This window comes from Sapajus apella, unplaced genomic scaffold (genome assembly GCF_009761245.1).
Source record: "Sapajus apella isolate SASKATOON/1434 unplaced genomic scaffold, GSC_monkey_1.0 scaffold34, whole genome shotgun sequence".
Classification (NCBI taxonomy): domain Eukaryota; kingdom Metazoa; phylum Chordata; class Mammalia; order Primates; family Cebidae; genus Sapajus; species Sapajus apella.
The window spans coordinates 10,773,926-10,788,880 of NW_022436974.1; positions in this window are offsets into that span (position 1 = coordinate 10,773,926).

Here is a 14,955-nt window from a genome sequence, read left to right on the forward strand (position 1 = left end):
TTTTGAATATGTACACTGATTTAGAAAACATAATTATTTTTGAATACATATAATGAGAAATCTAGTTGTCTTATCTGCCATTTTCAGGTACAGAATAATCCTGTATAGAAATTAGTCTGAACTTATTTTAGAAAAGGTTAGAAAATAGATTTTGCCATTTTATTTCTTTAAAGCAGCATTTAATTTTTAAAAAGTAGTTTAAATCCATGGCTTAGAGAAAAATCAAATCCTTTTGAATCACGGAGACTAACATGGGAGAGAAATTACTGGATATCTCTTGGTTGTGTCATTTATATCAAAGCAGTGCTGTGACAGAAATTTCAAAAAATTCAGATTGAAAATTACAGTTGTGGAAAAACATCGCAGACAAAAATGAAGGGTAGAAAAAAAAGGAAAAATAATATAATGCTTCCATTTGCAATGTCATCCTGTTGGGTCTCTTAAGTGCTTAGAAATCTGATTCCCAGTCTTCTGTAATGGTTTTAAAATGAAGCCATTGAGGATCATTAAAAAATCTGGTGACAACAGATGCTGCAGAGGATGTGGAGAAGTAGGGACAGTTTTACATTGGTTGGTGGGAGTGAAAATTAGTGCAACCATTGTGGAAGACAGTGTGGCGCTTCCTCAAGAACCTAGAAATAAAAATATCATTTGACCCAGCAATCCCATTGCTGGGTATATACCCAAACAATTATAAATTGTTCTATTATAAAGACACATGCACACTTATGTTTATTGTGGCACTGTTTACAATAGCAAAGACGTGAAACCAACCCAAATGTCCATCAACAATAGACTGGATAAAGAAAACGTGGCACATATACACCATGGAATACTATGCAGCCATAAAAAACAATGAGTTTGTGTCCTTCATAGGGACATGGATGAATCTGGAAACCATCATTCTCGGCAGACAGACACAAGAGCAGAAAATCAAACACTGCATGTTATCACTCATAGGTGGATGTTGAGCAATTAGAACACATGGACACAGGGAGGGGAGCATCACATACTGCAGTCAGTTGGGGGGCTCTAGGAGGAGGGACAGCTGGGGATGGGGAGGGATAACATGGGGAGAAACACCAGATATAGGTGATGGGGGGAGGAAGGCAGCAAACCACCTTGCCATGTATGTACCTATGCAACAATCCTGCATGCTCTTCACATGTACCCCAGAACCTAAAGTACAATCAAAAACAAAACAACAACAACGAAAATGAAGCCACTGAAAGCTGTGCTCAGCAAGCAGTCTTTTGGTATCAGTACTCGTTTTGTTTCCTTTTTCTGTCTGCAGACACATTCTGTTGCATCTTTCCAGTCACTTCCATCCAATGCCAGGCCTTCCCCAAAGAATAATTTTTTTGTGATGCTGAAAGCGAATATATATTTTAACAAAGGACATGGGGACAATTGGAGCTCTTCAGGGACTATTTAAACAATTTTTGGGATTGAAAAGAAAACATTTGTGGGTTTGTGGGTTTAACTGTAAGAATCTGAGAAGGAATGATCAGTGGGAATCCATTAATACATTGTCAAATAATAATCTCAAGTGTTTTATGACAAATGTTCAAGCTGATAGGACAAAATGGCAGCATTTTGGAAAGAACCTAAGTGTACCTAGGTGCAAAGATTCTCATGCTAAGGAAGCCATCTGTCTTGCTTCTTTCAACTTACTAATTCAACTGGACTTGAAAACAGGTGACATAGGTAGAAATATAATGATTTTGCTCAATTTTGATTTCAAAAAACTGCCTCTACATTGTAACTTTGTGACCTGAGTTTATGGTGAATGTTTATCATATTTCGATTTAAGGGAATTCCTGTTATAAGACAGGCAGTGAATGTGGTTGGGTGAGAAGGGCGTGGATTATCTCTGTCTGTTAACTTGTATTGAATTCAGCAGGTTGTTTAATTACCTCATGAAATGACATTTTAATATTGCTGTTTGAGTTACATGTACTTGGATCCAAAGATTTCTCTTAGTTCATCTTCTGAGATCTGGAATCTCCTGAAGAACAGAAAAAGGTCTACAATTAAGTACAAAATTGTTGGGGATGATGAGATGGAAACACATTTGTCTGTGAATTCATTGATCTTCAAATTGAATGGACTATTTTTTTTAATCTTGAGTAGATAATACATTACCAGAGGTCCAACAGGCTGATGAGAGCAAGGAAAAGCAGGGAAGTCATAATAAAAACGATAGGTAAGAGGCCATTAAGGAAAGCAAAATAAAATACAGAGGACTTAGAGGCTAAAGGGAGAGCAAAGCATCAATCACTGAAATAATGAATAAGTTCAGTTGTGAAACAGCATTTATTCTTGTGTTCAGGAATGTATTCAATGCACACTTTTGAGAATTTCCTCTGTGCCAGGCTCATTTCTAGTGGACACAAAAGGCAACAAAAATGGCAAAAATCCCTACCTTGCACACCTTTCATTCTAGTTAGGGAGACAGTAAAGAAGTGATAAAGGTTTAAAAAATAAACAAAGGGATTAAGAGTAGAAACATAAAAAAGTGATGTTTAAGTAAATTACTGAAGGAAAAGAGGGAGCCTTAGGGGAGGAGCCTTTCAGGAAAAGAGGCAAAAGTTGCAAAGAACCTGAAGCAAAGGTGCCTTGGTGAGGAAAGGTGCCTCCATGAAGAAGCTGATGGGGCAGCAGAGGAGTGATGCAATGAGAGCAGCAGGAAATGATATCTCAGAGGTCAGCAGGCCAGTTATTTCTAGGGCCTTCTTTTATTTTGAAGTAAAAATTCATTGAAGATTTTGAGAAGTGAAATACATAAGTTAAAGTGTAAGACAAGTGAAGGTCCTTAACGTGCATAGTCAAGAAAAGGGGTGGAACGTAAGACGGACACAAAGAGATGTAGAAAACATTAATGGCAGGACATGGGGTGTAATACTCAGGATACGTGCTGTCCCAAGAGCACCTCCCTTTTTGGTTTGTTGACTCCTTTTAATGTTATGAACAGCAGTTCTTAAGGTGCTTGGTCCGCAGCTGAGTTATGGAGTCAGGGAAGGAAGTAAAGCAGAATATTTACCAATGAACAAAATGAACAAATAAGAACTTTTCCATGGCTTTCAATTGTCTTCAAATATTTTAAAGACAGCAGGTACCATTTTCACCTTGTTACCCATCTTTACTTATTCATCATCTTGTCATACTTCATTTTTGTCATCCATCTTTACTGCTCATACATGGACTAGAGAATACTGCAGATGAGCTGGGGCTGGTGGTGGTGTGAAAAGCATTTCATTTTCTCAGAGGGCATTACACTTATTCCAGGCTGAAATTCTAATTTATTTTAACTCAATTTATAAAATACAATGCTATAAGATGTTGGTTGCTTTTTCTGTTTTCTTTTTTGAGGAGTTTTGCTCTTGTTGCCCAGGCTGGAGTTCAATGGCGGCAGTCTTGGCTCACTGCAAATTCCACCTCCTGAGTTCAAGAGATTCTCCTGCCTCAGCCTCCTGAGTAACAAGAATTACAGGCATTCACCACTATGCCTGGCTAACTTTTTGTATTTTTAGTAAAGACAGGGCTTCACCGTCTTGGCCAGGCTGGTCTCGAACTCCTAACCTCAGGTGATCCACCCGTTTTGGCCTCCCAGAGTACTGGGATTATAGGAGTGAGCTACCGCGCCTGGCTCTTTGCTTATTTTAAGACAAAAATATAAATCTAAACATTTTTGAAAAGCATATAATAATATCTGTGAGCACCAAGTGGAGGTATTATTTTAAATAATAAATATGCATTACTCTTTCATTATCATATCATTATAAGATATATTTTCTATGTATTTGTTTGGTTAATCATTATCATTTTGTGGTCACAGTATATTTTAAACATCTTTCAATATTTTGTTAATTTTCTCCACCACGAATCATAATTTCCAAGCATGAAATTCAAAAGTTTGCTTTCCCAGCCTTTTTTAGAGTATATTACCTACATTTCTGCAATTAGATGCACTCTCAGAGCAATAGAAAGTAGAAGGAAGGGGTTAAATTGCACAGATTTTTGAAGGAAAAGATGTAGAACAACTGTCCCTAATCTTTTTGGCATCAGGGACCAGTTTCATGGAAGAAGACTCTTTAATTTTTTCTCTAAAAAGGAAGGGCAGTGGTTTGGGGTTGAAACTGTTTCACCTTATGTGGTCAGGCATTAGGTTCTCATAAGGAGCATGTATCCTATAGCCCTAGCTCACAGTATCACAGTATCCTGTCGCTCAGCTCACAGTAAGATTTGCGGTCCTATGAGTCTTAATACTGATGCTGATCTGATAGGAGGCGGAGCTCAGGTAGTAATGCTGGCTCACCGGCAGCTCACCTCCTCCTTGTGGCTCAGTTCCTACCAGGTCAGAGACTGGTACCAGTCTGTGGCCCAGAGTCTGGGGACCCCTGATGTAGAGTACAATAAAGAGATCACATGTTAGTGAATGAGGTTCTAATAGTAGTGCTAGGTGTTCAAGATGCAAGCTGTGGTTTCTGGGGGTAGGGGTGGTAGGAGCTTGTTAGTTAACCTGTGCGTGAGTGCTGATTCCTTCTACAGCTGGCTTCATAGCTCTGATCCTGCAGCTGCATCTCAGAAATCTTCAAGATTCTTAGAGGTACATAATATATTTTAATATGGAGGCTGACGGTGCCTGATTTTGAAAACAAAATTTTATTGGATGTCCATGCTGAGTATTTGCAACAGAGACCAACTGTCCCATAAAGTCTAAAATTTAAATCTTTGACCCAAATAAAAAAAAGTTTCCTGAGTCCTACCTTAGTAAATACTTTTCTGCTTTAATAACTAGAGTGAGTTATAAATTGCAACTAAGAGTTTAATTGATGACAACTATTTTCAAGTTGGATAGGGCACAAAGAGTTTAATGTTCTCAAGTTCATATATATTTAATTCATATAGAAAATATAAAAGTAGGATATAAACTCATAGGACTCAGTTCTAGAGCTCAAATTTTTAAATACGTTACATTTCTTCTGTTAATTTTTGTGCTGGCTTAAAGCTTAAAGTTAGTAAAGATTTAGACTCTTGACTAAGTATTTCGGCTTTCATTTAGATGTATGCATTAGCAGAATCTTGACAAATTTAGTAACTATGTAAGTTTAGCTTCATCTGTTTAGGGACCAGGCTCAGATAGAGGTTTTTTTATCGATGTAGTTTTTACCAATTTTAGGTTAGAACTTGATTTGCTGATCTTCTTGTCAAAATATTATGCTACTTCTATTTAAGTATTTTTATAATCCTGAACATTAACATCGGCTATTTTCTTTCTGGTTACCCTTAGTGATACTAGTATTCTTCCAAAAGAATGTTCACTGTTAAATCTTAATGGATCAGTTCACTGCCAAGTTGAAGTAGGATCTTCTGCCTTCAGGAGCAAATGATGGCTGTAATAAAAACAATTTGTCTAAGAAGCATAAACAGCATCCAATCACCAGGTGACAGTGATGTCACTTGTGGTCTTTCTATGGATAAAAAAGGACTTTTATAAGATTGTAAAATACAGAAGTCCTGAGATCTGGTTCATATGAGAGGACTCTGCCTTGCAAAGTAAGAATTTGAGAAATGGAATTTTTAAAGTAAAAACAAAAATGGCATGGGCTCTAAGTTTTGGACCAGATTCCTCACCATCTGTAGGCAATCTGCATTGCCTGTAAATTTAATCAGACATCTTGCCCATCTGCAAATTTTAGCCTTTTCATACTGATTTTGCCCTAATGAATGGAATTTTCTCTCATAATTTTCTTCGTTCATTTGTTAGACTTGGTCTCACAAACCCAATAGGGCAATTGGGAAAACATATGGATTATTTATGAATAAAATGTATCTTTAACACAATGAATCTTAGTAAATGATAATATAGAATGAGGATTTTTGTCACTACCAAATAGTAAAAGTAATAGAATATTTTATTACTGTTTTCTCCATTGACACTGTTTACACAGGAAAAATGAAAAGTTTCATTATAAAATTTAGTAGCCTGACAAAAACAGTATACCATGGACACATGCTCTGACTCTGAGGAAGGAAGAAAATAAAATGATTTTGGCTATTGATGCCTATCAACTCTAATAAAAAAATTAAAGCAATGTTTAGTAATTATCTAAATTCTCATGTGCTTAAAATTATATATGTACTAAAAATGACAATCTGTATAGATATGGATGTATAAGTGGGACATTGTTCCACAGGTTTTGGGACTCAAACTTTAAATAATCATATATATATGTATGTCTCTCTCTAGGTATCTATATATAAAGTCAAATAATAAACTTACTTTGGCTCAGGGTTTTGAAATGTTCATCTGACAATGGCTTTCTTCATATTTGATAGTTTGCTTTCCTCTGCCAATGGAACTTAATGTGTGCAAAATGAAAAGCATCACTTGGCATCACAGGGTAGGTAAAATGGTTCTTTTATATAAGAAAAGAGTTCATATTTCAGTCACTTAGCATGATATCTTTTAAAAAATTAGTGATTTCAAAAAAAAGGAATTTTTTGTGTGTCTTCCCGGTACTATGAGGTCATCATTCATGTTACTAAAATGTGCATATAATAATGCAGGATGTGATTGAATGCTACTCGTTTCGATCCCATTGATCACATAGTATTTGTTGGTCCTGGCTTAATTTGTCATGGTAAGGGATTCCAGTTTAGAGGTGGAAGCAAATGAGCTCAGTTGTCTCACAAGTCCCAAGGACAAAATCTGCTTTTTAATTTTCTATACTTGTTACTGTTTTTTGTAATTATTGAACTGAGACCTCAATTAGCAACCTGCTGTGTTTTTTGTTATATCTGAAGTGTCCATGTGACATGGCCATGAAAGAACCCCGGTTTGCACCACCGTGTAATAAAAATGAACTATTAGCTAGATTTAGTTGTCTTAATATACATTTTGTTAGGCATTTAAAAAACAAATAGGTCTGTCTTTGTTGCTGGTTACTGACACCACACAATCTTTGGACATTTTCTTAGAAAAGTCCTATTTATGAACAGAGGGTTGGTTGAAGCGGGAAATAAGAGACACAGAGAATGATTACCAAGATCTTAACAGGATAACAGCTTGAATCACAATTACAGGGCATTCTATCCAGCACAAAAACGTTGGTTTTCTTTTTAAGGTTTCTGATAACTCTGGGTGTAAGGAGGATTTCTTTCCAATTTACTGTCAAAGCCAGAGGGGAAAGGATTCTTCTGGAAAGAGTGGCTATTTTAGAACAGTAAATTGGGATCTCTTAGGAATCTCCTTAGATGGATGCTTCAGGAACACGATGCAGGACTCTAGTGTGTTTGAGAGTGGGAATCCTTTAATTGATCATAAGGTCTTTAGGTGCTGAGTTTAATAGCAGGACCAATGACACTTGATGTTTTCAAATGCAGTGACTGATACCAATGAAATATTGGGGCTACCACGTGAACTTCAAAACTAAACTCTTTTTTTTTTAATTTTTTTATTTTACTTTAGGCTCTGGGGTACATATGCAGGTCATGCAGGGTCGTTGCATAGGTGCATACATAACCAGGTGGTTTGCTGCCTCTTTTCCGCCTTTGACTATATCTGGCATTTCTCCACATTATCCCTCTTCACCCCCCGCTGTCTCTCCCCAGCCCCGCCAACTGCCCCCAGTGTGTGATCTTTCTCTCCCTGAGTCCACGTGTTCTCATTGTTCAACACCCACCTATGAGTAAGAACATGTGGTGTTTGGTTTAATAAATACTGGTGATCAAATGCATTAAAATTTGAGGAACGGGATGTCTAAGTTACTGATGTTGTGCTCTCATGCATTTTGAAGGAGTCTAAGCAAAGGTGGATTTGATGAATATCTTGATGAGTATATTAGCAAGTGTAAAGGAAACAGGTTAGAAAAAAAGTTAAAAAAATAAAATTCCAAATTTTCTTTACATATTTTATTTTGGCACTGAATCTACTTTAATCTTATACTATTAAAAAATAACCTTTCAGTTTATGTTTCAAGTAACATGGGCATATGAAATATAACTGCACATGCATTTTTATGCTCTTGTTTTCCCTTTTTTTTTTTTTTTTTTTTTTTTCTTGAGAGAGTTTTGCTCTTGTTACCCAGGCTGGAGTGCAATGGCGCGATCTCAGCTCACCACAACCTCCGCCTCCTGGGTTCAAGCAATTTTCCTGCCTCAGCCTCCCAAGTGGCTGGGACTACAGGCATGTGACACCACGCCCAGCTAATTTTTGTATTTTTGGTAGAGATGGAGTTTCACCATGTTGACCAGGATGGTCTCGATCTCTTGACCTCCTGATCCGCTGACCTCGGCCTCCCAATGTGCTGGGATTATAGGCGTGAGCCACCGCGCGCAGCCTTTTTTCCCTTTTTATAGGAAAATGTCTCCACAAGTAAAATTGTTGGATGAAACTAGCATTAACTTGAAAGCTTTTGAAATGCCTTAATCGAACTTTGGAAAGATTGTAACATTCCCAGCAGACTTAATTTTAATTTATGAATTTTTCCTCAATTTTGACATATTTCAATTTTTAATTTCTCTTTAAACTTCTTAAATGAATGTTCATTTATTCACTGATGCATTAATTCCCCTAATCACTTCTTTATTCACTGATAGTGCCTAATGTTTGCCCAAATCATTAGAAGCATGGGAGGGAGATGATGATGAGGAAGGAAAGGTTATGCACATTTATAAAAATGAGGTAGTTTGTAAAGAGCATGAAACGTAAACTCAGAAGATCTTCATTTCAAAACTAACTTCTGAGTATCATTGCATGTCACTTGATGTTTTTGAGGCTGTAGTTGATCATCTGAAAAATTGACAGTAACAACCTCAGATAAGCATATGTGTAAGTGTTCTCAAAACCAAAAAGCTACTTATAGATTGTGGTTGCAAATTGCTTGACAAATGCAAGATGAAAATATTTATGCCCTCTATCATTTCCTATTTCTTCTTCCTTTTCTTATAGTGTTTCCATCTTTTAGATTTAATTTATGAATTTGATAGAAACCATTACTTTCTTAAGAGGTATTATTCTGGCATTTAAAAATTTAGAGAACATGAGACAAAAAAAAAAAGAAAATATGAGACAATATATTCTGAAAATTCTCCTCCTGACTGTAGTGTCCAGCCATTCTTTGTTTCTTTTTGAAGGCACTGATTTTCTTGTTTCTTATGTATTCTTGCATAGTCTCTCACATAGTCTTTCTCTCTCTCCATATATATACATACATATTCCACTTTATTCAAAAGGGTTGAATATTACATTCACGATTCCACACTTTTGTTTATTCACTTAAAGTCACTTAAAATACATGTTGAAGATTGTTCCATATGGGCTTATATCTTTGTTTTTACAGATGTAAATTAGTCCATGTGCATATACCATAAATTATTTAAGCAGCTTGCTATTGATGGATTTCTCTTGCTTTAGAAATTTGTTTTTAAAATTTTAGAGCAATGCTCCATGACATTTCACACATGTGATTAGAAGTATAGTGTACATTTCTATAATTAGAATTGGCTATTCAAAGAGTGGATGCATCTATATCTTAGAAATCCTATCAAATTTCCTTTTATAAATGTTATACCAGTTTACATTCTATAAGAAAACCATGAGAGTACATGAATCACTCTCATGATATTTTAACAAATCATTACAAATTATATGAATAATAATAAATTAATAATAGGTATCTCAGAGTGTTTTAAATTTGGCTTTATTCTACTATGAGAAAAGGTTGACAATCTTTCCAATTGGTTAGGGAAATAGTCTTTTTCTGTTAATCATTATCTTCATATATTAACTATTTTGGATGATTTTATTTTTATGTGTATGATTTAATGGATATTTCCTTTGATTTACATATATTCTTTTTCATTTAATAAATTGCAAATATTCCTCAACTTTGTGACTTCATGTTTTAACTTTTCTTAAGCTTTTAGCATTATGAACACTATTTCTTTTTTTAAAAAAAATTTACTTTAAGTTCTGGGATAAATGTGCAGAATGTGCAGGTTTGTTGCATAGGTATAAGTGTGCCATGGTGGTTTGCTGCACCTGTTGACCCAACCTCTAAGTTCTCTCCCCTTGTCTCCACCTCCCAGCAGGCCCTAGTGTGGTTGATCTCTTCCCTGTGTCCATATGTTCTCACTGTTCAACTCCCACTTATCAGTGAGAACATGTTTGATTTTCTGTTCCTGTGTTAATATGCTGAAGATGATGGCTTCTTGCTTCATCCATGTCCCTGCAAAGAACATGATCTCATTTCTTTTTATGGTTGCATAACATTCCATGGTATCTATATGCCACATTTTCTTTATCTGGTCTGTCATTGATGCATATTTGGGTTGGTTCCATATCTTTGTTACTGTAATAGTGCTGCAGTAAACATACGCATGTGTTTTTACAGTAGAATGATTTATATTCCTTTGGATATATACCCAGTAATGGGATTGCTGGGTCAAATGGTGTTCCTCCTTATAGATCCTTGAGGATTCACCACACAGTCTTCCACAATGCTTGAGCTCATTGACATTCCCACCAACAGTATAACAGTATTTTTATTTCTCTATAACCTTGCCAGCTTCTATTGTTTCCTGACTTTTTTAATAATCACCATTTTGACTGGAGTGAGATGGAATGGTCTTGATTTGCATTTTTCCAGTGATCAGTGATGTTGAGTTTTATTTCATAGGTTTGTTGGTCATATAAATGTTGTCTTTTGAGAAATGTCTGTTCAGATCTTTTTCCCGCTTTTTTGGTGGAGTTGTTTGTTTTTTTTCTTGTAAATTTGTTAAAGTTCCTTATAAATTATTTGTAGATGGGTAGAGTGAAAAAAGTTTCTCCCATTCTGTAGGTTGCCTATTCACTCTGATGATAGTTTCTTTTGCTGTGCAGAAGCTCTTTGGTTTAATTAGATTACAGTCATCAGTATTTGGCTTTTGTTGCAGTTGCTTTTGGTGTTTTCATTATGAAGTTTTTGCCCATGCCTATGTCCTAAGTGGTATTGCTGAAGTTTTCTTCTAGGGTTTCTGTGGTTTTGGGGTCTTTCATCTAAGTTTTTAATCCATCTTAAGTTAATTTTTGTATAAAGTGTATGGAAGGGGTCCAGTTTCTGTTTTCTGCATATGGCTAGCCAGTTTTTCTAGCACCATTTATTGAAAAGGAGACTTTTTCCCCATTGCTTGCTTGGTTTTGTCAGTTCATTGAAGATTATATGGTTGGAGATGTGTGGTGTTATTTCTGAGGTCTCTGCTCTGCTCCATTGGTCTATATGTATGTTTTGGTACCAGTACCATGCTCTTTTGGTTTCTGTAGCATTGTAGTGTAGTTTGTCAGGTAGCAAGAGGCCTCCAGCTTTGTTCTTTTTGCTTAGAATTGTCTTGGCTATGCAGGGTCTTCTTTCATTCCATTTGAAATTTAAAGTAGTGTTTTTCTAACTTGGTGAAGAATGTCAATGGTGATTTGATGGGACTAGCATTAACTCTGTAATTTACTTTGGGCAGTATGGTCATTTTCATGATACTAATTCTTCCCATACATGAGGATAGAATGATTTTCCATTTGTTTGTATCCTCTTTTATTTCCTTGAGCAGTGGTTTACAGTTCTCCCTGAAGAGGTTCTTCGCATCCCTTGTTATCTGTATTCCCAAGTATTTTATTCTCTTTGTAGGAGTTGTGAATGAGAGTTCATTCATGATTTAGCTCTCTGATTGTCTATTGTTGGAGTAAAGGAATGCTTGTGATATTTGCTCATTGGTTTTGTATCCTGAAACTTTGCTGAAGTTGCTTTTAAGCTTAAGGAGTTTTTGGGCTGAGATGATGGGGTTTCCTAAATATACAATCATGTTGTCTGCAAACAGAGACTATTTGAGTTCCTCTTTTTCTATTTGAATACTGTTTCTTTCTCTTTGCCTGATTGTCCTAGCCAGAACTTCCAGTAATATGTTCAATAGGAGTAGTGAGAGAACACATTCTTAACTTGAACCTGTTTTCAGAGAGAATGCTTCCAGCTTTTGCCCATTCAGTATGATATTGGCTGTGGGTTTGTCAAAAGTAGCTCTTATTATTTTGAGATAAGTTCCATCAATACCTAGTTTATTGAGAGTTTTTAACATGAAGTGATACTGAATTTTATCAAAGGCCTTTTGTGCATCTATTGATATAATCATGAGGTTTATGTCTTTGATTGTGTTTATGCAATAAATTATGTTTATTGATTTGCATATGTTGAACTAGCCTCACATCCCAGAAAGGAAGCCAGCTTCATCACAGTGATGTTTTTTGATGTGCTGCTGGATTCGGTTTGCAAATATTTTATTGAGGATTTTTTCATTGATGTTCACTAGGGATATTGGCCTCAAGTTTTTTTGTTGTTGTTGTGTCTCTGCCAGGTTTTGACATAAGGATGGTGCTGGCTTCATAAAATGAGCTAGGGAGGAGTCCCTCCTTTTTGATTGTTTGGAATAATTTCAGAAGGAAGGGTACCAGTTCCTCTTTGTAATTCTGACAGAATTTAGCTCTGAATCCATCTGGTCCTGTGCTGTTTTTGGTTGGTAGGTTGTTAGTTACTGCCTCAATTTCAGAACTTGTTATTAGTTTATTCAGGGTTTGACTTCTTCCATGTTTAGTCTTGGAAGGGTCTTATTTGTCCATTTCTTCTAGATATTCTAGTTTATTTGAGTAGAGGTGTTGATAGTATTCTCTGATGGTAGTTTGTATTTCTCTTGTGTCAGTGGAAGATCTCCTTTATCATCTCTGATTTTGCTTTTTTAAATCTTCTTTCTTTTCTTCTTTAGTGGTCTATTGGTCTATCTAATTTGTTAATTTAAAAAAAATACTCCTGGATTCATTAACTTTTTGAGAGGGATTTTCGTGTCTGTATCTCCTTCAATTCTGCTCTGATCATAGTTATTTCTTGTCTTCTGCTAGCTTTTGGATTAGTTTGCTCTTGCTTCTCTAGCTCTTTTAATTGTGATATTAGGGTGTCAACTCCATACAAAGGCTGTGACCATTGTGAGGTCTTCTACAAGGGAAGCTCATCAGACTAATAGCGAACCTGTCAAAAGAAACCCTACAAGTCAGTAGAGACTGGGGGCCAATATTCAGCATTCTTAAAGAAAAGAATATTCAACCCAGAATTTCATATCCAGACAAACAAAGCTTCATAAGCAAAGGAGAAATAAAATCCTTTCCATACAAGCATATGCTGAGGGATTTCATCATCACCAGGCCTGTCTTGCAAGAGCTCCTGAAGGAAATAATAACTATGGAAAGGAAAAACCAGTACCAGCTGCTGTAAAAACACACCAAAATATACAGACCATAACACTCTGAAGAAACTTTATCAGCTAGTGTGCAAAATAGATAGAATAGAATAGAATGAGATGACTGGATCAAATTCACACATAACAATACTAGCTTTAAATACAAATGGGCTAAATACCCCAATTAAAAGACATAGACTGGCAAACTGGGTAAAGAGTCAAGATCTATTTGTGTGCTGTATTCAGGAGTCCCAGATCACTTGCAAAGACACATATAGGCTCAAAATAAAGGGATGGAGGAAGATTTACCAAGCAAATGGTAATTTAAAAGATAAAATAAAAAGCAAGGGTTGCAATCCTCATCTCTGACAAAACAGATATTAAATTAAGAAAAAATGACAATAGACAAACAAGGGGATTGCATAATGAAAAAGAGATCAATTCAACAAGAAGAGCTAACTATCCTAAATATGTATGCACCCAAAACAAGGGTACCAAGATCCATAAAACAAATTCTTAGAGATCAACAAAGAGACTTAGACTCCCACACAGTAATAGCGGGAGACTTTAACACCCCACTGTTAGATAAGAAATTAACAAGGATATTTATGACTTGAACTCAGCTCTGGACCAAGTGGACCTAATAAACATCTACAGAATTCTCCACCTCAAATCAACAGAATATACATTTTTCTCAGTGCCACATGACACTTATTCTGAAATAGAACATATAATTGGAAGTAAAACCCTCCTCAGCAAATGCAAAAAACAAACAAAAAAGACCTGATATCATAACAACAGTTTCTCAGACCACAGTGCCATCAGATTAGAAATCAGGATTAAGAAACTCAGCCAAAACCACACAATTACATAGAAGTTGACCAGGCTGTTTGAATGACCCCTGGATAAATAATAAAATCAGGAAGTTCTTTGACACCAATCAGAACAAAGAGATCACATATCAGAATCTCTGAGACACACCTAAAGCAGTATTAAGAGGGAAATTTATAGCACTAAATGCCCACATCAGAAAGCTAGGAAGATCTCAAATCAACACCCAAACTCTATTTCTGCATTTCATGTCACATTAAATAGAACATCTTTAGCTGGAGATCTTTAAAGTATATTATTATTTTACCAGTACTATTAAGTATATATTCTATTATAAATTTATTTTTATGTATTTTTGATCTATGCTTACTTATATTTGACAGCTTTCTAGTTATACAAACATTCGATTAGTAATATGAATTTTCCCATATTACCTACTATGTTATCTTTTTCATACAATAATTCTCTAAATACATTTTAACTTATCTCTGGACTTTCCATTCTGTTGCATTGATCTGTCTATCCAACCTCATCATTTTAACTATTTTAACTGGCTGAGGTAGAAGAATTGCTTGAACCCAGGAGATGGAGGTCACAGTAAGCAGACATGGTGCCACTGCACTCCTGCCTGGGTGACAGAGTAAGACTGCATCTCAAAAAAAAAAAAAAAAATCTGGTTAGCATTTTATGTATTTTATTTAGGAATATATTCCCTAACTGAGAATACAAAGCTATTTTACTAATATCCTTAGGTCCTCAAAAGTTTGCCCTCAAAATTTCAGACTATAATCTCTTAGGAATTGATTTTGTATAAAATCTGAGTTAAACTTCATTTTTATCTCAAATTAATACCTAATTTCTCAGCTT